This window comes from Gorilla gorilla, chromosome 19 (assembly GCF_029281585.2).
Source record: "Gorilla gorilla gorilla isolate KB3781 chromosome 19, NHGRI_mGorGor1-v2.1_pri, whole genome shotgun sequence".
NCBI lineage: Eukaryota > Metazoa > Chordata > Mammalia > Primates > Hominidae > Gorilla > Gorilla gorilla.
In genome coordinates, this window is record NC_073243.2 from 39,717,959 (window position 1) to 39,740,012 (window position 22,054).

General features: G+C 38.2%; 1 long non-coding RNA gene across 1 annotated transcript in view; it reads right to left on the bottom strand.

The window, feature by feature from the left end:
* Positions 1-7,384: 7,384 nt before the first annotated feature.
* The window catches only part of LOC109023822 (uncharacterized), a 42,166-nt gene continuing 27,496 nt past the window's right edge, over positions 7,385-22,054 (bottom strand). The window contains exons 2-3 of the long non-coding RNA XR_002003274.3: positions 19,176-19,290; positions 7,385-7,473 (exon numbers count right to left, since the gene is read on the bottom strand). This is a non-coding gene — a long non-coding RNA (uncharacterized lncRNA). The remainder of the gene's footprint in view (positions 7,474-19,175; positions 19,291-22,054) is intronic.

Here is a 22,054-nt window from a genome sequence, read left to right on the forward strand (position 1 = left end):
TCTGCAGCTGCTGGAAATTATCTGCCAGTGGCCCTCCTCCCAACAAGCTCTCTTAAAGGGTTATCTTAATTGGGAACCGGATGTTTGATGTATCTGCCCACAGAAGTGAGAAGCCAGACATCTGGATGTCAGACCAGTGGCCAAACTCCAATGGGACAGAAACTTGGAGAGCTGAATTAGTTCCCCATTGGCTCTGAGGAAGAGTTCAAGCCATGGGTGAGGCCTTCCTTGGGCCATTTTTTTGGGAGTAAGTTCTATACCAGCGGTATCTCCTGATCTCCTTTGGCCCTGTCAGAATTCTTACCCCCATAGGTTGAGCTGTATGCAGAACAAGATTTTCCTGTCTGCCCTAAGCAGCTGTGGCTCAGCACCAAACCTGGTGGTTTTGGAAACTCAAGGAAGTATTTTTCTCTGGGCTCAAAGGGAAGTAAATTCAAGCCAATAATAGGGCTGGCTTATTGCGGTCAAATCTGACCATTCTAAACACTTGATCTTGGACTTCACTTTAATTTTTCTACTAATTGCATTAAATATCCTCTCTGATAGGCTTGTCTTCAAACACTAGAGGTCTAATTTGTTCGATTGAGGAAGGAAACAAATGAAGGCTTAGAAGTTGAAAGCAAGTAAATCAACTAAATTCTCCCTAAGAAGAGGCTGATAAGAGGGACTGCCTGGGCAATGAGCTCTTAACATCTCTGTGTGGGACAATGGATTTTTCAAGAAGCCCATTTCAAGGAAGTTATAAATACAACCTTCCAGAGGCTAGAACAAAAGAAAAGCCAGAGTCTGTCATGAGGCAGCAAACAGGGAATGTAAAGCGGCCTAACCAGGCCGTGCATCAACAGGGTGTGCATGGGCTTCAGAGAGCAGGCACCCCTCTACTTAGAGGCAGCTGGAAGACTTTGGGCAAGGCAGTTGATGCCTGTGAGCCCCCATTTCCTTATTGATAAAACAAAATAAGAAAATACCTTTGTTTCTGGTGTATTTAGAGGAATTAAGAAGCAAAACAGCATGGCATAGTTGGTAAGAGTGAATTCTGAAGTTAGAAGCCCCATCTCTCCCTGAGCAATTCAACTTTGATGCAGCCACTGAATCTCTCTAAGTGTCAGTTGCCGCTCTTTAAAATGGAGGTGTTGATCCCAGGGTTACAGAGTTGTTGTGATTATTAAGTCCAAAATGCACAGAGTATTGAGCACAGGGATGTAGAGTGGTGCCACTTCCTGTCTTACACTTCAGTGAGCACCAGCTGTGGGCACGAGCATTTCTTCTCTAAGGGTTTTTTCTTGCCACCAGACCAGCTTTGCTGCCTGAGAGGTGGGCCAAACACTCCAAGGAATGAATGTCCCCCAAGGAACGGCCCTTAGCCAATGTCTGATGGTAACTGGTGTGGAAATATCCCTGTAACCTTCCCTCTGGAATAGGACAACTCAGGTGAGAGTCTCATGTTTCCCTAATGGCAACAAACCTCATAATGCACTTTTAATTGGCTGCCTTTTCCTCTCTGTCTCTCTTCCCTACTCCCCCACCATTTTTTCCTCCATCTCCCAAGTAAAATACTTGCGTTTGAATTCTTATCTCAGGGTCTGCTTCTGGGGGCATCTAAGATAGGCAGCCACACAAACACACACACACACAAACAACAAATCTAGCTGTGATTATTGTACGAAATATGTTTTATAAAATACAAACCACTATATGTATAAATATTAGTACTAATAAAAATATTTGTCAAATTCTCAGTAGAAAAAGAAGGCATCCCACAACATCAACTCTAAGAGGTCCAGAAAGAACTTGAAAGTCCTCTTGTTTATTCATACCAGCAGTCTCCACTCTTGCCCATCTCAGTGCCCTGCAGCCCAGCACATTCATACTGTCTGCACCTTGGAACCTGCCTATAGTATATGAGTGAGTAGCTTTCTGAGGCAGACTGGGGCAGAGAAAGAGATGTCTCCACAACAACCTCTTCCCCTCTCAGATCTAATATCAAGTTTGGACCTAGCTATTCTAGAGAAAACAAGGGGGCCTGGCCACTCCACAAAAGGCTGACAGCTCCCAGGATGCCTGGAGCTGCCCAGGAGGCTGTTTGGATTTAAACTTCTGTCTCAGCAAGATATCTATTTCTTCCTCTACCCTCTTGAAATCTGCCAAATATGCTTTGTAAAGCCCACCCTTAATAGGTCAGTGTGAAAACCAGCCTCTGCAGATTGACAAAATCCCAGGTTCTGAGGATGCCTTGCCGCTGCCTCCCCTGAAGCACCTGCCCAAACCAAGCCAGTCCCACTGAATCCCATTCCTGTCATGTCATGGAATGAATCCTGTTTTACATAGAAATGAAATATGGCCCAGAGGAGTTTTCTTTCAGGGTTCATTTTCAGTTCAGTTAGCATGTCTTGGCCTATGGGGAATCCCAAATGCCAAAACACCACTTCCAAACATGGTGGGCTGGCCTGTCTTCACATCCTGAGAGCACCTTCCACCAGGATGGCAAGATGGCTAATGGGGAGTGGGAAGGAGGTAGGACATCCTGAGCCACTTTTGACCATCAGGGGAACCTGTGATGGTAGAGATTCAATTTAGCATATTGGAATTTAATTTCTACATCTGATTTATAATCTAGAATTAACCTTCCCAAGGGCAGGGATATTTTTGTTTGTGTAAGGCTACATTCCCAGCGCCTGGAACAATGCCTGACATACAGCAAGCCCTCAATATTTTCTTGTTTTCTTTAAAAATATTAAGCTATATCTTACATGTAATGAAATGGACAAAACTTCAGCGGGTGATGAGTTTTGGCAAATGTATATACCCATCTAATCCAAACCCAAATCAAGATATAGAATATTTCCATCACCTCAAAATATTTTCTAGTATCCCTTCCCAAGCAATCTTCTCGCTCCTTCCCAGAGGCAACTGCCGTGTGGACTTTTATCACCTTAGGTTATCCTGGACTTCATATAGATGAAATCTTACAGTATGTACCTTTCACATATGACTTCTTTTGTTCAACTTAATATAGTTCAGATTCATCCATTTTGTTGCAGGTTTCAGTGATTCATTTCTTTATAATGCTAAGCAGATTAAATTTATGAATAAATGTATCCCAACTTGTTTATCTAGTCTCATGTTAATAGACAGTTGTTTCCAGATTTTGCTGATCATGATTAAAGCAGTTATGAATATTCTTGTACAAGTACAAGTGCTTTTGCATACGGATTCGTATGTGTTTGTTTCTCTGGGTATCTAGGAATAGAATTGCTGGGTTGTAGGATAGGTGCCTATTTAACAAGATGAAAAAGAGCCAAACAATTTTCTAAAGGGATCGTACCAGCAATATATATTCTAACTAATATTTGGTGCTGTTAACCTTTTTAATTTCATTCTAGTGGATGTGAAGCAGAATCTCACTGTGGTTTTAATTGATATTTCTCTGATAACCAGTAATATCAAACATATCGTTATGGCATGCAGATAATTTGGATATCTTCTTCTGTGAAGTGTCTGTTCAACTCTGGCCAATTTTTGTGTTGGGTTGTTTGGTTGTTTATTATTTATATTAGAGACTTCTTTAAATATTCTCGTTGCAAATACTTCAACAGAAAATAAATAAGTAAGCCTCAGAATTGGAAGAAAGTCAGAGCACAAGTTTTTGATGTTGATGAAGTCCAGTTTATAAATTCTTTTTTTAAATGGTTAGTGCTTGTTGTGTCCTGTTTAAAAAATCTTCGCTTATCCCAAGCTCACAAAGATATTCTCCTATGTCTTTCTGAAGAGGCTATATAAGATTAGCCTTTACATTTAAATCTACAATCCAACTCAAAATTAATTTTTGTGCATGGTCTGAGGTAGCAGTTGAGGTACATTTTTGCTCTACAGTTACGCAATTGTTCCAGCATCATTTGTAGAAAAGGCTTCTCTTTCGTTACGGAATCACCATGATGTCTTTAGAGAAGATCAACTGACCACATATGTATAGATGTATGTCTGGACTTTATTCTGTTCCATTGAACTATCTGCCTGCCCTTGTGTCAATACCGTCTTAATTACTATAGGTTTGTATTTAAATACTACAGCTTTGTATTTACTCATGAAAGTAGTGTGTGTAAATGCTCCAAGTTTGTAATTTTTAATGATTGTTTTTACTATTCTATTTACTTTTTATTATGACCTAAATTTTAGTGTCAACTTGATAATTTCTACAAAAAAAAAAACTACTGGGATTTTAATACTACATCAAATCTCTAGATTAAACTGGGGAGAAATGATAGTTGAACAATATTAAGTATTCTCATCCATGAATATGATGCATCTCTCCAATTCTTTATGTCTTCTTCATATGTTTCAGTGATGTTTTATAGCAGATAGTTTTCAGTATAGAAGTCTTGCACATCTTCTAATAAATTTATTCCTCAGCATTTTATGCTTTATAATGCTGTTATAAATATAAACTTTTATATTTAATGTTCTAGTTTTTATTCCTAATATATAGAAATACAATCTATTTTTATATATTGGCTTTGTATCCTGTGACCTTGCTAAATTCACTTCTTAGTTTGAATAGTTTTGGTAGATTCCTTTGAAATCAAATTATTTATGTCTGCAACCTCTGACAGTTCTACTTCTTCTTCCCAATTCTTTTGTCTCTTAGTTTTTTAATGGTTGCTTTTTTCCCTGGCTAAGATCTCCAATACAATGTTGAATGTAAGTGGTATATTTGAACAGATAATCTTGACTTGTTACTAATCTTAGAGGGGAAACATTCAATATTTTAGTTTTAATATATCATGTTAGCTGTTGTTATTTTGTAGGTTGCCTTTATCAGATTGAGGAAGTTTCCTTTTATACCTAATTTGTTAAGAGCTTTTATTTTCATCATGAATTAATGTTGGACTGTGGTCAAATGCTTTTTCTGCATCTATTGAGCCAATCGTATGTTTTCTCCTTGATTCTGTTAATACACAAACTTACTTTTATTGATTTTACTAATATTAAACCAACTTTGACTTCCTGGAACAATGCCCCACTTGGTCTTTATATGTTATCCTCAATTGCTTGATTCTAATTGCAATATTGGTAAGAATTTTTGCATCTAGGTTTATGAGGAATATTAGTCTGTAATTTTCTTTTTTTTTTTTTTTTTTTTTTTGAGACGGAGTCTCGCTCTGTCGCCCAGGCTGGAGTGCAGTGTTGCGATCTCGGCTCACTGCAAGCTCCGCCTCCCAGGTTCAAGTGATTCTCCTGCCTCAGCCTCCCGAGTAGCTGTGACTACAGGCGCCCGCCACCACACCCGGCTAATTTTTAGTATTTTTAGTAGAGACGGGGTTTCACCGTGTTAGCCAGGATGGTCTCGATCTCCTGACCTCGTGATCCACCCGCCTCGGCCTCCCAAAGTGCTGGGATTACAGGCGTGAGCCACCGCGCCCGGCCTGTAATTTTCTTTTCTTTAGTGTCATTGTCAGCTTTTAGTATCATACTTATGCTGACCTTATACAATTAGTTGGGAAACATCTCCTTCTCCTCTCCATTCTGACAATATATATAAGATTGATACTATTTCTTGCATAAATGTTGAATAGAGCTCACTAGTGAAGCCATGCAGTCTGGTTTGTGTGTGTGTGTGTGTTTGTGTGTGTGTGTATTTTTTAAATTATGAATTTAAATTCTGTTACAGATATGTATAGCTATTCAGATTTTATATTTTTTCTTGTGTTAGTTTTATCTTTCAATAAATTTGTCTATTTCATTTAAATTACCAAATTTGTTGGCATTAAAATTTGTTCATAAAATTTTCTTATTATTTTTTCAATGCCTATAGGAGCTGTGGTAATGTCCTCTCTCATTCTTAATATTGTTGAATTATTCTCTTTTTTTTCTTGATCTATCTTGCTCTAAGCTCATCAATTTTGTTAATCTTTTTCAATGAAACAACTCTTGGTTTTGTGGATTTTGCCAATTGTTTGTATGCTTATTGTTTTATTGACTTGAACTGTTATATTTATATTTTTATATTCTATGTATTTTGGTATCATTTGCTCTTCTTTTCCTAGCTTTTTTGGTGAAAGTTTGGATCATTGATTTTATATCTCACTTGTTTTCTATTGTAAGTATTTAATGCTACAACTTTTTCCCTGAGGATTTCTATAGTTGCATCCCACTAATTTTGACATGTTGTTCTCTCATTTCCATGCAGTTCAAAATGTTCTAAAATTTTTCTTATGATTTCCTCTTTGACCCTTAGGTTATTTACAAAGTGTGTTACTAAATTTTCAAATAGTTGAGGATTTTCATAGATATATATTTTGTTACCGATTTCTAATTTAATTATTGTGATGAGAGAACATATATACAATCACTTGAAATGCATTGAGATTTGTTTTATGTTGCTAAACACATTGTTCCATGGACGCGTGAAAAGAATGCAAACTCTGTAATTGTAGGGGAAGTGATTTATAAATATGAATTAGATTACATTTGTTGGCTGAGTTATTGAAATCTATTATATGAGAAGTCAGCAAACTTTCTGTAAAGAGCTAGACAGTCAATATTTTCAGCTTTGCAGGCCACACACTCTCAATAGCAACTATTCATTTCTGTTCCTATAATACAAAACCAGCTATAAACAATACCTAAATAAATAAGGTAACCAGAGTTGGCTATAGTTTTTAGATGGGTTTAGTTTTAAGACCCCAGTTCTATATTGTTGCTGATTTTCAATCTACATATTCTTTCAATTAATGAGAGAGGACTGTTAAAATCTATGCTCATAATTCTGGATTTGTTTAGTTTTTAATTTAGTTGTATTGATTTTTAGTGTTATTCCTGTATTGCTTTTGGACTTGATGTTTATTTGGTCTGATATTAACAAAGTCAAATCAAAGTTCTTATAATTAGTGTTTGTATGGTATAGTTTTTCCATTCTTCTTTTTCAACTCTTTGTGGCTTTGTATTTAAAGTATATGTCTCATAAACAACATACAAGTGAATCTTTCTTTTTATTCAATCAAACAATCTCTGACTTTTAATTGAACCGTTTAATTCATTTATATTTTATTGATATGGTTAGGCTTAATTTGACCAATTTGTTGTTTCTTTCTACTTATCACTACTTTCTTGACTCCTTTGTTTTCTAAAAAAATTTTAAAAAAAAATTTTAAAACGTATTTTAGTTTTAAAACACCATTTTATTTTACCTCACCTACAGGCTTTTAAGCTATATATCCTTATTTTATATTGTTATGGTTGCTGTGAGAAACACAATGTGTATCCTTAACCTAGTGTATCTTGACTTAATATCATATCACTTCATATGTAATGGAAGACCATGTAACAGTGCTAGTTTGGGTTCTCTGAAAAGCAGACACCCAAGATGAGATTAGATATGCAAATATTTATTGCGGGAAAAATCTATGAAGGATACAAGGCGAAGGAGCAGGAGGAAGTGAAGACATCCTTCAGGCTGCAATGTAGGTTTGACACCTGTAAAAGGAGGGAGGAAAGAAATAATTATGTAAGTTGAGTCTCAAATTGCTACAGAGTTCTAAGAAAGCCTAGATCAAGCTGAAGAGGTAGGTATTCCTGAACAAATGTTGCCTACTGGATGTGTCTGGCATTGGGCCAAAATGGAGACTGCCTGTAGTACTCTCCATGATATTCAGTCATTGGCTGGCAGCAGCCAGGGAAAGCATGGCATAGGCATGAAAACTATGGTAGATACAAAGGGGCAATAGCTAGAAATTGTCAGTCAGCTGTGCTTCCCACACCTGGCTCTCTTGAAGGAGTCTGAACAGCCTGCCTCCATGGCTGTCACATACTACCCTTTGTGCCACATAGATCTCCTTTCTGCGTATGTTCAAGGAGCAACTCCTTCAGGGTTCCTATGGGTTTCTTTCTTTCAGAAAAATCTTAGAAGAGAGATATTAGCAGGATAATGACAGCCCCTGCTGCTGCAGTTGGTCATGAAGCTGCAACTGATATATATCTTCTCCCTTCTTCACTATCCATTCTAAATTTTCATTATCTTCAGCTGTTTTGCAAATCTTGGTACTTTATCGGTTGGTGTGACCCAAAACTTCATCATCGAGGGGTTTGAGATGTCTCAAGCCAGGTTCACTGCATATATCCATTCACAGTGAAAACTGGACAAGAGAATACCAGGAACTGCCTAAGTACATCGGCTGACTGTCACATGCATTTTTCTCAGCCCCCATTGTGTAAGAACAGCCCAAACTTTTACTGCTGATCAGGGTCAGCTGTCCCTTCCAAGATGGCAATTCCTCTTTTTTTCCTGCTGGACCTTGGACACCAAGTGATCAATGGACCCTAACAACAGGCATAGCTTGTAGTCAATGGGATATTTGCTCTGCGTCCTGGCAAAAGTACACCCCCTGGGCCTCTGACTTTGCAGTGTTCAGAGTTGTGGGAATGAAAAATATGAAGTTCATCAATGGATCATCGAGTGTAATGTCAAGTAGAGCCACTCCTGCTTCCACCCCTTGATTCCCAGACACATGTATTCTTCCTGTTGGGAACAAGCACTACATAGAGGTCTCTGATTTAGTATATATACTGCATCTTAAGGAATGGCACCTTTCGTTACAGAGCGTTGGCTCTAAACTGATGCTTCAGTTCTGCTTTCAGTAGATCTTTCCCGTGTTCTATGAGACTGATTGTCAGTGTATAGTGCAATATGTGATACAACGACACAACTTGTGGATTACATGATCAAGAACCCATTCCCACAAATCCTTTGCTATGAAGGGGGTCGCTTGGATAGCTGCATTGTATGGATTTTCATACCTGCATGTCAGGCATTCTGTAAGCCCTGAATCATGGGACTGGCTGAAGTTATGCAGACAGGTAAGGCAAATCCAAACCAGAATAGGTATCCCTGTGAGGAAAGCTACTAGCCCTTCTAAGATGGAGGGATCCTAAAGTGTTTAATTTGCCACCAGTGGCCAGTTGGTCTGCTCTGCGAACGGCGCGATGTTGAAGGCTAAACATTGGTGGCTGCTGTCTGTTTGTACTTTCAGAAGGAGCAAGAGTTAGATTGGCCTTTGCAAGTGAGAGCTCATGCTGTGTTTTCAGCTGTGCTGTCTGTAGGCCATTCCTGTGTTCTATGAGGCTGCCTGCACTGAATACTGTACGCTGTGTGGTGTAGTATATGATACAACCAGTGGATTCTATGGTCAAGGGTCCATTCCCACAAATTTGTTGTGGTGAAATGGGTTCCCTGAACAGATGCCTCCATCTCTGCCACCACAACAACTATATTTACAAGCCCATGATTCCAGTTCTGGGGTGGCTATGATGAGGGCTGGCTAATGTCAACTAACTGACTCATTTTGTTTACTTTATTATTCAATGATTCTTCTGTTGAATGCTTTCTGGTGGGTGTTAAAGTGTGATGGAAAAATCACACATTGTTCCCACTCCCATGTGTCCATCCACAGGCCTCTACCCCACACAGCCTTGTTTCTGATCTTCCAGTTTTTTCCTTCTGGATCTCTGACCGTCTAACCAGGTCATCAGACATTACCCAGGAATCTATAAATGTATTTTACACTGGGCTACTTCTCCTTACACTCAAAGTGAATGACCACAGGTTGCAGCTCCACGCCTGGGAATATATTCCTTTTCACTGAGTTTCAAGTCAGCCCTGAATATGGATGTAATGCAGCACCATCTGTTTCCAGCTTACTTCCTCTTACCAAGTCAACCTAGCTATACACCAGGTTCAGGCTTTTTCCTCCTGCCTCAGCTGATCATGTGACAGCCCCCTGCAGCCATAGGTGTGAGCTGGGAAATGGGTACTGGTGCGACCTTAGCGAGCAACATGGAAGTGTGGATAACCTGCTCATGCAGTTAGTTTGTGCCCTCTGGTCCTACATAGGCTTAATCCTGTAACATTTCCATGTTACAACAGACCACTCCCGGTCTGGTCCAACTTGGTGATTTGACAGTTTTGATAGACCCCAGATCAGAGTGGATAGTTCCAGGTGCAGGGCCATTGTGTTCCAAATAACCAAGCATTCTATCTCCGCCAGGGCCCAGTATCATGCCAAGAGCCATTTTTCCAGAGACATAATTCTCTGCTACACATGGCATGACCTTGCTCCAGAACTCCAAAGGCCTGTGCTGTGATCCACCCACACAGCCTTGCCAGAAATTTCACACTGCATCTCTTCCCACCACTGATACCGCCAACACCATAGCCTCTAACAGGTGTTATATGGCCTGAGCGGTACGTGTTATGGGTTGAATATTTGTGTCTCCTTACCTAGAATTCATATGTTGAAATCCTAAACCTCAATGTGATAATATTAGGAGATGGGGTCTTTGGAAGGTAATTAGGTCATGAGAGTAGTAGAGTCCTGATAAATGGGATGAGTGCCCTTATAAAAAAGAGAAACTGGAGCTTTCTCTCACTCTCTTCTCTCTGTTATGTAAGGATACAACGAGAAGAACAGTCATCTGCAAACTAAGTAGAGGCTCTTATCAGACACCAGATCTACTGGTGCTAAAGCTTAGATTTGCCAGCCTCTAGAACTTCCAGAATTAAATATGTGCTGCTTAAACCACCCAGTCTATGGGAATTTGTTATAGCAGCATGAACTGCCTAAGATAGCAGGGTTGCTTGCACCACAGCCTGGATCTGCTGCAGAGCTGTTTCCTACACTGGGTGGCATACAGAGGTGGCAGCCTCCTGTGTCACCAGGCACATAGGCCAGGACAATATTCCTGCGTGCAGAATGTGTTGTCTCTAGAACCTAAAAAAGTGGTCTGCCAGGCACTGTGCTTCCTTCTTAGTGGTAAGGGATGAAAGATGCAATCATTTTTCTTTTACTTTGGTGGAGATGTCTTAGCACATCTCAGACCACCACACCCCTAAAAACTTTACTAAAGTAGCGGGTTCTTGAATCATCATAAGAGTTTTTCTCCCAATGTCTGGAGCCCATGAGTCTTAAATGGACTTCAATATAGTACCCCCTGTTGCTCATTTGTCTCAATCAGCATGATGTAATGGGATAATGTGATGTTTTACAAGATGTTCAGACAGTCTAGATCTCTTTGGAATGTATTAGACAGAGGGCAGGAAAATTAACAGCCCTAGGGCAAAACTATAAATGAATATTCATTGTCTATTCCAAATGAACTATTTCTAAACTTCTTTTCTGATCAGAAAAGAAAAGAACACATTCACAAAAGCATTAGCCTTATACCACGTGTCTGAGGCCTTATTTATCAATCTGCTCTAGCAAGGGCACTCAAGTATAGTACAGCAACTACAATTAAGGTGCCTATTTATTTGAGCTTGCAGTAGTCTGCTTTCATTTTCCAAGATTAATCTGGTTTCTGCAGGGCCCAGACTAATTAATGGATATATAATAAAGACTGCCACCTCTGCATATTTTAAAGCTTCAATGGTAGCATTATTCTTTGCCACCTCCTTGTGAAATGTGATAGATATTTTTAAATTTACTATTTTGGCCAGGAGAGGCAATTTCAGAAATTTCCATTTGGACCCGCAATGACAGCTCTTATCTCATAGGCTGAGGATCCAATGCCAGGTATATTGATATCAATTATGCACACAGGAATTGGGGAAGATGACGACTGAGTGGGTCCACAAACTCAGTTGACCCATTGTAAGCAATATTTTAGTCAGGATTTCATATATTACCTGGCTCCTGCTAGCCCCTACTCTACTAGGTGGGCCATGATGAAATGGTGTCTTTAGGTATCAACAGCTACTCCAACCCTGTATCTAATTGTATTTGAAATGCCTGGGTAGTCCTCTTTCCCCAGTGCACATTCACCTAAGTAAGTGGCTGCAGGTCCCTTTGACCAAGGAATAGAGAAATTATTAATTTTGTGCTTACTGGAGATTTCCTTCTGGGGACCTTGTTCTTGACTTTTATTGGGTTAACTGCACTCAAGCTTCTGCTCCTCCATTCCTGCCTTCTTGTTTTTGGTTTTTTTTTTTTTAGATGGAGTCTTGCTTTGTCACCAGGCTGGAGTGCGGTGGCGCGATCTCGGCTCACTGTAACCTCTGCCTCGCAGGTTCAAGCTATTCCCCTGCCTCAGCCTCCTGAGTAGCTGGGACTACAGGCATGTGCCACCATGCCTGGCTAATTTTTTTGTATTTTAGTAGAGACAGGGTTTCACCATGTTGGCCAGGATGGTCTCAATCTCCTGACCTCGTGATCCACGTGGGTGGGCATGGTGGCTCACCCCTATAATCCCAGCACTTTGGGAGGCCTGCTTTGCCTTCTTCTTGTTGTTAATGTTAAGTACCACCCTATGGTAGCTTGCCCTAAGATACCCCATATTCTATTTACCGTGTCCATAACTCCCTACACATCAAGACCTCTTGACTGTCTTTCCAACCTTGCCAGTTAATATAATAACTGTGGCCCCCTGGCTTCTGGGAGTTAAGTGTCACAATTGGCCTCTCTAACTTTGGGGTTCTGTTGATTATGGTGGATGTTAAGGAGCCAATTCAGTGACTACGTTTCCTACCATCATCCTGGCCTACACAGGAGAGACCACTGAATGTCTCAGCAGTGCATGTCTCACTAGTGTCTTCATAATGGCCTTGGTAAATGGGCCTATGCTGTAAATGGGACAAATTTACAGACGATATAGAAATTGAACAAATAAATACAAGATACTATAAATAATTTTTAACTAATACACTAGAAAACATAAATGAAACTTTAAAATCATAGAAAAATACAACATATCCAAAATGCACACAATAAAATATGACACCTGAAATGTCCTCTAACTATAAATAAATATAATATTAAATCATAGACAGAAATATTTGCACAAAGAAAACCACAAGCCTGGATGACTTTAAAACTCAGGCCTGGCCGGGCACGGTAGCTCATGCCTGTAATCCCAGCACTTTGGGAGGCTGAGGCAGGCAGATCACGAGGTCAGGAGATCGAGACCATCCTGGCTAACACAGTGAAACCCCGTCTCTTCTAAAAATACAAAAAATTAGCCGGACGCGGCAATGGGCACCTGTAGTCCCAGCTACTTGGGAGGCTGAGGCAGGAGAAAGGCGAGAACCCGGGAGGCAGAGCTTGCGCGAGATAGAGATAGCACCACTGCAGTCCGGCCTGGGCGAAAGAGCGAGACTCTGTCTCAAAAAAAAAAAAAAAAAAAATTAGGCCTACAAAAATTCAAAGAATATATGATTCTAAACTTACACAAACACTTTTTGACAATTATAAAAGAGAAAGAAAAGACAAGGACCACTAAGAGGAAAAGAGTTGTGCTTCCCAGGCCATCTGAAGAATGTAGGATCCAAGGCTCCAGAGCAGGACCAATTCTTGGAGGACCAAGTAGATACTCTGGTCTTGAGCTCTTCATAAACTTGTGCTTGGACCATCCCTCAAAGGTACTTCTAATTGGCTGCCTTCTCATTCTTTTCTGACACAAACTTCTCTTGGTGCTTCTTATTTGCCATGTCTTGGAATTCTTGCCAAAATTTACTCGGAGGTGCAGGATAACTAGAAGAAGCTGTGGCTTAAGCCGCAAGAACCTGCCAGAGTACTGGGAGGAGTCACAGTCTAAGTCCCCAGGACTCACAAACTATGTTTTGTGAATGTCCAGCAGATGTATACTTATGTATGAAGCATGAAGAAAACCTCCAAGAGCTTGTGTCCAGCAATTCCCAAGTAGAAAAAAATGTTTCCTGTTTATAGACCCACAGAAAATTATGGGAATAGCACATGAAGGCAATATCAGGAAAAGCATATCTAAGACTTCAGTTCTAAGAATGGCAGAACAAAAAGATTGTTCCATAGAACAGTGAATTTGAGCCTTCTCGTGTGGGGTTTCCCTATCCCCTACAGCTCTGCAGGGAAACCCTGCAGCTTTATTTGCAAGAAGTGGCAGGTTTCGTTCAGGATTAGTGGAAAACTGCTAGAAATTTAAGGGGGACATTTTGGAGGCAAAAGAGTCGTGGAAGAGCTGAAATAATAAACTCTGTACACACCCTCGTTCTGACTGCTAAACTACACCATTACTAGTGTGCAGAGGAGGAAAGTGAAAGTCCGAATTTTCTTGAGGTCAGAAGGTGGAAGTCTTACTGACTTGATGTGTCTGAACACACCCTCGGCACTAATTGCTGGCTGACCGCTAAACTATGCAAGCACAGGAGAGAGCCCCAAGGGGCCAGGTGTTTTTTAAAAGCCAATCTGAGCAGCGACATCAGCAATTTCACACCATAAAGGAGACAGATTTTGAAGCTTTAGTCCAGGAAATTAAATTGCCCATTAAAACAAACAAACAAGAAAACAATTACCCCCCCAAGACCCCAAATCCAGAATTGCTGTTGTGTATTACCTACAATACCCAGGTTTTAACCAAAATTACTAGACAGGCAAAGAATAGTAAAGTGTTACTCATACTCAGGAAAAAAGGAAGTCAATAGAAACTGATTCTAAGCAGGCACAGATGTTGAATTTAGCATACAAAGATATGAAAGTAGCTACTATAAATATATTCGACAAATTAAAATAAATTATATCTTTAAAATAAAGGAAAATATACTAATAATGAGTGAACACATAGGGACCCTAACAGATACATGAAAACTATAAAAATGAATCAAATGGAAATTCTAAAACTGAAAGATACACTAACTAAAATTAAAAAAAAATACTAAATGGCCTCAATAGCAGATTTGAGATAGCAGAGGAAAGAATCAGTGACCTTGAACATAGAACACAGAGAAAAAAGATGGAAGAAAAACGAAGAGACTGAGAGATCTATTGGGAAATATGAACCATTTTATCATATGTCTAAATGGAGTTCCAGAAGAACAGAGAGAAAGAAGCAGGAAAGTATATGAAGAAATAATAACACAAAATTTCCCAAGCTTGGTGAAAACATTAACTTCCAGGTCCAAGATGCTCAATGTATCCCAGTAGTATAGACACAAAGAAAACCATATCTAGATGCATCATATTCAAATTACTGAAAGCTAATGAGAAAAATCTTCAAAGCAACAAGAAAAATGACCATTACATATAGGGTAACAATGATGCAATTAATGGCTGGCTTCTTGCCATAAAAAATGGACGTCAAAATATGTTGCACAAACATTTTCAAAGTGCATAAAGAAAGAATACTGTAAACTAAGAATTTTATAGTCAATAAAGTTATTCCTCAAAATGAAAGCAAAATAAGAAAATTTCAAGATAAACAAAATGTGAGGAAATCAATCCTGGCAGACATGCGCTATGAGAAATGTTGAAGGAAGTCCTTCAGGCTGAAGGGAAAACATATATGACAATAATATTACAAAGAAGAGGAATGTAATGAAGCTATATTGGGGCAAACGTATTATCTCTTATTGAAAATAAGTCTACTTAAAGTAGACTATAATAAAATAAAGACGCATATATTAATCCCCAGAATAATCACCAAAAATAATTCAAAGAAATATAGCTAAAAGTTAATAGAGGAGTTAAAATAGTACAATAAAAGATATTTATGTAGTGCGAAGTAAGAAATAAAGCAGTTATGGAAGAAAAATGAGAGATTAGACAAATATAAAATAGCAAAAAGTCATAAACAAATCCAAACATATCAATTATTACACTAAATGTGACTGCACTAAATACTTTAATCAAAAGACATAGATTGATACACTGGATTTTTAAAAAAAGATCCAACTGTAATTGTCCACAATTTTTCAGAGTGATAATAGTATCGTAAAACTCATGGTGATAGCTGCATAAGGCATACATTTTTCCAAAACACATCAAACTGTACACTTAAAAAAAAGTAGAAGTTTTCTTCATTGTCTTCTGGCAAAAAAAGGTGGATGTTAGCTTTATATAGATTATACCTCTATAAAGCTGTAAAAAAAAAACAATAAAAAGAGGACATATTCCAATTCATTCTATGAATCCAGAATATCCATCATAACATATTCAGATAAGAATAAAAAGGCAGATAGCAGGTCATTCTCAATGAAGAAGTAGATGCAAGAATCCTAAACAAAATATTAACAAAATGAATTCAGCGATGTGTAAAGAAAGATAAAACGTCAAGATCAAATTGGGTATATCCTAAGAATGTAAGGCTGGTTGAACCTTTAAAAGTTAGTAAGTACAATCTATCATAGCCATAAATTATAAGAGTAAACACATGATCGACAGAGGAGACGCAGAAAGAGCATTTGATAAAATATATCATTCTTTCGGATTTAACAAACATATAACTCTTATGAAACTTGGAATAAAAAGAAATTTCCTTAACGTGATAAGTGAAAGAAAAGTAATAGTAAACAACATACTTAATGGTAAAAATGCTTGAGATCAGGAAATATCCCAAAATATCTGCTTTTACTACTCCTTTTCAACATCTTAAATATGATGAACAACAGTTTCAGTCAGACAAGAGGAATAAGCTTTAGTGATCTATTAAACAGAATCGTGACTATGATAAATAATAATGCATTGTATATTTCAAAATTGCTAAAAGAGATTTTAAATGTTTTCACCACAAAAAGTGATAAGTATGTAGTGATGGATTTGTTAATTGTCCTGATTTAATCGATCCACATTGTAAGCATATCAAAACATCACATTGTACCTCATAAGTACATATAATTGTTATTTGTCAATTAAAAATAAAAAATTAAAAATATAAATGTACAAAGTATAATCCATAAAGGAGAAGATTGATAAAACAATATATGAAAATTGACAATTTTTGTTTTCTAAAAAACACTATAAAGACAATGAAGACAAGCCACAAATTGTGACAAGATATTTGCAACTAATATAAACAAAGATTTAGTATTTAGAATGTATAAAAAATTACTACAAATTAATAATACAGAGATTGCCAATCAATAAAATGGGAAAAATTATGAAAAATTTCACAAAAAAAACTAAGGCTGATAAACAATGAAAAAATTATCAAACTTTTGTATTCACAGAAGTGAAAATTAAAACTGCAATGAGATACCATTTCACAACTTCCAGTTTGACAAAACTTTAAAGATCAGACAATGTTAAGTATTGTTGTTATGAAACAAAAACTTTCATGCTATTAGTAGGAGTATGAGTTATCACAAACACTTTGGGAAACAATTGGCAGTACCTTACAGAACTGAACATATGCATACCCTATGATTCAGCAATTTCTCTATAATATATGCGTTCGTAGAGTCATCTGTTGATATATGCAGGGGATTGGTTCCAGGATGCCAGAATATCCCAAAATGCACACATATTCAAGTCCTGTAGTTGGCCCTGCAGAACCCACATATAGGAAAATTTGGCTTTTCATAAACATGGGTTTTGCATCCAGCAAATACTGTATTTTTGATCCATATTTGGTTGAAAAAACTTGAATATATGTACACAATAATAAACAAGTCTTTCACACTCAAAAGTTCTCTCAGTGGACCCACACAGTTCAAACCCATGTTGTTCAAGGGTCAACTGTATATACATATGTACATATATTGTATATACATATATTATATATAATATATATAACATATGTTCAAACATTCTTGAATATATACACATTTACTTGTGCAAATGTACACAGTCCAAATGCTCATCAACAGTACAACAGATGTAAAAATTGAGGTTTGTTCATACAAAATAATAAATGGCTATTAAATTCAGTGAGCAATATCTATGCATATTCATGTGGTTGTATCTCAAAAATATACTGAGTGAAGGAGATAAGTCATGTGGATTTCATTTCAAAAAATGAAAAACTGGAAAAATTGAACAAGTTAATGTGTAGGGGCTATATATTAATAGGTAGTAAAGTGATAAAGAAAATCAAGGGAACAACTAACACAAAATTCAGGACACTGGTTATCTCTGGTGGGAAGGGAAGGGCATGATAGAGAGAGGGAGTCTAGGAGCCCCTAAGTTCCAGGAAGTGTTCTCTTTCTCATGTTTGAGTGGTGGGTACATCCCAAATTAATTTTTAAATTAAACTGTACATATTTGTTTTATACATTCTTTTGATGTGGGGTAATGAGACCTTTCATACACCCTTAGTGGAAATGTAAAATCATATGTCTCTTTGGGAAAACAGTTTGATAGTTTGTTAAAATGTTAAGCATCACATTAAACCTACCATATGATGCAGCCGTTTACTCTTAGATATATGCCACAGAGAAATGAAGGCATGAATCCATACAAACACTTGGAAACAAACATTCAAAGCAGCTTTCTTTGGAATAAGCAGTAACAACTGGAAACAATCCAAATGCCCCCGCGCCTCCTCCACCAACAGGCAAATGGATAAACAAATTACATCCATACATTGAGATGCTACTCAGCAATAAAATGCAATGGAGCATTGATAACACATTATACTCAGCATATTTTGAACAAATCTTATATTTTGAATAAATCTCAAGACAATCATGCTGAGTAAAGGAAGCCAGATTAAAAAAAGAACATTTTGTATAATTCCATTTACATAAAATTCTAGAAAATGCAAACTAATCAACAGAGACAGAAAGCAGTTCTGTGATTGCCTATAGGGAATTAGTGCGACGGATTATCCAGGGGCAGGAGAGAACTTTTCGGGGTGAAGGACTTCTTTATTATCCTGATTGTGGTGGTGGTTTCATCACTGTGCACATATATTCAATTGTACCCTTCAAATATGTGCAATTTATGTATGCTAATTATATGTTAATAAAGTGATACACAGAATATATTATATATATATAAAAGTTCAGACAATGGGAAATTTTACAAAGAAAAATGTAATAGGACATATGATAGAGACTCTCAGAATATGCTGCCTTAGAGCCTTAGATAGGATGGTCAGGGAAGGCCTCTCTTTGAGCAGGTGGCTCAGTGTAATATCTGTGGCCAGATTGCCTTCCAAAAAAGCTGTAACAATTCATATTTCTACCAGTTACAAATGAGGGTACATTTTACTCCCATTTCTCTACCAGGGGCAAGGACATGTGTCTATTGTTTTGCTGATCTGGTGAGAGATGTCCTTTCTCAATACCTTCTGTTAACGTTGTTATTTACATCAGTCCAAGCTACGAATCTATTTATTATTAATCCAGAGAGACACTCTTCCAGATCTAAACACTCAATCTCTCAAAGGAGCCAAGCCATGGTATGCATACCCTACAGGGCATCCATTTCTCCACACACCTCTCTGTGCTGGCCCGTCAGTGTTCTCCGTGTCCTCTGTTATCAGGGCCAACAGCCTTTGTCTCTTTCCATTCAGCCGACCTTACAGCAAGGCAGTCAGGGCTTCCAGAAGGTTCTAAGTGGGTGAGTGAAAGACAGTTGGTTCCTTCTCTCCAATCCTTTGACAGGAGATTTACTTCATCTTTACACAGAAAGAAAAAATATTAAAGAGGGTAGGAAACCGGCTAGTTTAATTTAGGAAGCACCTCAAGTAATTAAGCATTGAAATGTTGCTTCCCTGGTGCAATATTCTCCAGCACATTTTCTTTGATTCAGAGCTAATAAAAATCGACAACAACGTGTTTGGGGGAAGGGCAGAGGATGATGAGTGATGAGGGAAAAGGGGATGTAAATGGGTCGGGAGAGAAGGATGCCAGTTATTTTAGCCTACAAAAGGGATGCATTGTAAGCGACCAATTTCCATGATGGATAAAGATGTGCATGTCATTGTATACAGCCCTGATACTAGGAGACAATTGTGGACCCTCCTCCAGCTGGCCCACTGGAAGGATTTGACTATTTTGGCTCACGTGATCCAATTCCAAGGGAGGGCTCTTATTTCACCTCTTCCCTGCTTCCTTATGCTGAGGAAAGCAGGATTACCGTGGCAATGGAAACAAAATGTTAGAAGGAAGTTGGCTCTGAAAAATATATAGAATAATTGGTTATTCTACCACTGCTTTCTACCAAACCACTATCTTCCCTTGAGAGTCCAGAGTTCTGAATTTAAGAAACAAAATAAATCTTTTTGTTGCTCAGACACCTCTAAATTCATTGGTATCTTTGAGATCCAACACTCTCAGTGAACATATATTGTGTCTGCTGTCTGGTAGACATTCAGAGCCAGCGCTAAGTCCTGTGGCCCTTTTATAGTGCTATCAATTTGTCATCTGTCCTTGTTTTAAAGACGAGCACATTTTTGCCATGGCCTCATCTCACGATAATGAAGTCTTTGGAAAATTAGCAATCTCAGGCATTTAAACTTGTATGTGCACTGTGAGGCAAGGTGTGGGACAATGACTCCAGCTGCTAAAAGGGGATGTGCAATGATTATACTTACTCAGTAGACTTTATTTTTCACACTGCCTAGGCTGCCCCTGGTGATAAGCTAGCCATTTAAGAAGGCATTTGAACTCTGTAATTCCCAGTGTGTTTCTTAGGTCTTTGTCTGTATTGTGTCCTCATCGGAAACATATTTCTCTTTGTTCAAGCACTCATCCATTAGCCAAAGATATATTTTTCCTTTGACATTTATAGTCTCCCCTTCACATACTGAGCATTTTAGGCATTTAGGTTACAAGATATAATACAAATAGTCCTTATGATGGAGAACCTGAGAGTTTAATGGAGAAGATTGAGAGATACACACACACAAACACACACACACACATGCAATGGCTAAGAATATAGGCTTTGGCATCACATGACTTGGGTTGTAATCCTATCTCTGGCACTTATGGACTTGACTAAGTCATTTAATCTTTCTAAGCTTCAAACTCTCATTTATAAGCTAGAGATTCATTCATCTAACAAATATTTGTTGAGGGCCCACTTTGTGCCCAGCACAGGCCTGGTACTAGGAATCTAACTTTGGACCAGCCAGACAAAAATCCCTCCCAAGTGCAGCTAGCATTCAGATATTAACAGACAGATTGAAAGTTAAACAACAGAGACATAATATGCCAGGTAGTGGTAAGTGCAATGAAGAAAAATAAAGCAAGGTGAGGGGATAGTAAACGGAGGAAGATGCTGTTTTTGGTAGGTCAGAGAACGCTCTCTGAAGAGGTAGCCCTGGACAGAGATTTGAGTACGTTGACAGAGGGTCACTGTGACAATCTGGGAGAAGAGCATTCTAAGGCAGGCCCTGAGATGAGAGAGCACACCTGTCATAGTCAACCAATACCAAAGTGGCCAGGGAGCTCATGGTCACCAAAAAAAAAAAAAAAAATTGGGCGTTTGGAAAGAGGTGAGAAATGTGAACAACAGAAATGGATCAAAGGTTAGGTTAAGCTAGTAGAGGAGACTTCCAGTGTGCAAATGTGCCAAAAATTGCCCTCACTCTCCCCTTAGCAGCCTGGTCTCCCTCTTACTCCCACAACTACAGGTCCTGATAGTACTGGAATGAAAATTTTTGTGATAAACCTTGGAGGCTTGCGAATCTTTTAGACTGATGTCCAGAAAGAAAAGAAGATATAAGTAACAGAGAGAAGCTGAACTCCGGAGCAAAAGACCAACCTGAACCTGAAACCTTTCCCACAATACTCCTTAAATTTTCCTACTCTGTGAAATAGCTACTTACACTGCCTGAAATTCTACTAAAGATACATATGTATCACTATATGCCCTCTCTCAAAAGAAGAAAAGAAAACTCTCAAAATGTGACTAGAAGTGTTACCTAGTCATTTGCACATGAGTATAAATTAGTGTGTTCATCTTTCTAACATCTAGCTGACATCATTTTCTCTAGAAGAAAGAGTATTTCAGTTAAGGGTAAAAGACAATAAGTAACTCTTTATGTTTTTTCATGTATTTTGTTCTACTTTATATTCCTGCTGCTTCTGAAAAAAATTTGAGGCAGCAAATATTTTTAAATTTTGAAGATTTGTGGAATAAGATGGACTGATTCCACTCTTTCTTCTACCACTTCTGCCTCCTCCACACAAAATAGTGATGCTATCTATAGCTGAAGGTGTAGTTGGAACGTGTTTGGAGGTTTGGAGACATTGAATTAAAGTGATCCCTGAGAACATAGAAAGTAAATTGTTTCCCACTAGTTATACTACAAAATCCGCACATGTTGGATCAGAGCAATACTACATCAACTTAAAACAAGCCAACAA